Source organism: Grammomys surdaster, unplaced genomic scaffold (genome assembly GCF_004785775.1).
Source record: "Grammomys surdaster isolate TR1022 unplaced genomic scaffold, NIH_TR_1.0 125156, whole genome shotgun sequence".
In the NCBI taxonomy this organism is placed as follows: domain Eukaryota; kingdom Metazoa; phylum Chordata; class Mammalia; order Rodentia; family Muridae; genus Grammomys; species Grammomys surdaster.
This window is the reverse complement of record NW_021620050.1, coordinates 115,099-117,236: the sequence shown is the minus strand read 5'-3', so window position 1 is coordinate 117,236 and position 2,138 is coordinate 115,099. Positions and strand designations below refer to the sequence as shown.

Below are 2,138 nucleotides of genomic sequence, written 5' to 3'. Positions count from 1 at the left end.
GAGAGAGAGGGAGAGGGAGAGGGAGAGGGAGAGGGAAAGAGAGAGAGAGAGAAAGAGAGAGAGAGAGAGAGAGAGAGAGAACAATGAAAGAGCCTAAGGCAATAAAACAATAAAAGGAGAGAGGAGATGGGATATGGATGAAACAAGAGGGGGAGGCAGTTGCATTTAGAGGTAGGAATAGTAGGTTTTCAAACTATGGCTCAGTAGGAGATACATTTTGGGGGGGTTCATTAGAAGGAGACTTTCAGATCACCTCGTCAGCCTTGGGCCATTTGTTATAGTGACCTCCTGGAGACCTCTCAAGGCTTCTGGTTCTAGAGAGTCATGTGGGCTAAGAAGGATGGAGACCAAGGGAGGCAAGACTTGCCCTAGAGGGATAGACTATCCTCTAGGGTTGTGCTGTACCCTGTCCCCCACAACCAGTGTGAGCTCACCTACTCAGAGGGAGGGGAGTTTTAATTTCCTAAGATCAGATGCAAGAGTCTGTCTGTGACCTTGTAATGCTGAACTGAAGCACTCTAGATTAGATGTTTGGCCAATACTTGGGACCGACTAAGTGGGAGTCAGATTCTACAGCTCTGCCTGTGGACTTAACTGGATATAGAAAGGAAAGCTGGATACTCGAGTGACCAAACACACACCTTTTCCAGGTTAAGCATTAAAACATTTTTATTGTTCTTTTCTATGAGTTTCATAAAGGAATGGGAATTTTCTCAGACAAGAAATGCTTTGGGACCTGGAGGGAGAAAGTGGAAGCCCTGATGAAGTTCTAACCTACAAGTGGTTCCAGGCAATGCAGTACAATCACCCGAGCCTTTGGTTACAGCAGCTGAGGCACAATAGCCTGTGAATTTCTGGGTAAGTGCTTAGTGTTGAAGGGTTGTGACTGAGCCAGTGACTTGCAAGGCTTTGGTGACTTGAAGACAGGTTGGAGAGTGTGTCAAATGGAATTGTAAGAGTTGGGTTGTTTCTAAGTCCCTTCCTGGAGGACCTGATAACACCCAGGACCATGTCCTCACCCTCTTCATATCACTGAGACTTTGTGTCCAGTGTCTCCCTGTGCTGCTGCACCAGTGTCCCGATCCAGTCTGAGGTTTTCTGCCTGGCTTCCTCCCAGCTGACAAGTGGCTCATAGCCCAGATCTCGCTGAGCTTTCTTGTAGGAGACAGTGAACACGCTATTTGTCACTGTGACAAAGAAACGGGTAAAGGGTGGCCTATAGTTGTAGACTGGACGTAGCAGGAAGCTCACAGTTTCCAGCAGGAAGGCAAGCCAGTAGAGCAGGGGGAGTGGAAGACTCCAACTGGATTCAAGGCGGAGGCCCCACTCCTTGATCAAGGTATCATATAAATCAGCAAGCTTTGGTGAGGAGTGTCATCTGAGATGTAATAAAACCGTCCTTGGATGCTTGAGGATTTCTTGGGATCTTGTAGGCCCCTGGCAGCCAGAATGTGAGCCCAGGCTGCATTGCCCACATACACTGAGCTGACTATGCCTTGTGAGTCATATTTCTTACTTATGCTATTGTTCTTGAGTGCTGTATTTACAATGGTTGAAATGACTTGGTTTTCTTCCCCATAGATGAGTGGGAGTCTTAAGGCACAAGTATGCAAAATGCCACCGTTTTTCAGGATGCTCCCATTGGCTGCCAGCACTGCCTTCTCCGCCATCCTTCTGCTGTATGGGTATGGATCAGACCATGTGCTTTCATGATACCCTTCCTTATGGCCATTCAGGACGATCTCCTTGTAGGAGTTTGGTCCAGCCACAATTATTGAACTGCTGTAGATGAAGGCTGGCACACTGGCTTCCACACAAGCATCCAAAAGGAGCTGAGTACCTGCTCATAGGAAGATCAGCATCAGTGCTAGGAAATAAGCCAAAGGGCCACTGTGGCAATGGGGTCAATTTGGTCTCCGCTAATCTCTCCAATGGAAGGGCTACTAAAGACTAAATGCATTCTCACCTGATCTTGACTCAAACTTACCACTCTATAGCCAAACTTAACTCAAAAATTATTAGAGTTGATAAGTAGATTCTGAAAACTAGGGATTTTGAAATTTAGAAATTGAGGTTACTTAATTTATAAAGCTCTCTCTCTCTCTCTCTCTCTCTCTCTCTCTCTCTCTCTCTCTCTC

The 2,138-nt window shown here is 46.5% G+C and overlaps 1 pseudogene; it reads right to left on the bottom strand.

Moving 5' to 3' along the window:
* Positions 1-737: 737 nt before the first annotated feature.
* The window catches only part of LOC114637050, a 28,213-nt pseudogene continuing 26,812 nt past the window's right edge, over positions 738-2,138 (bottom strand).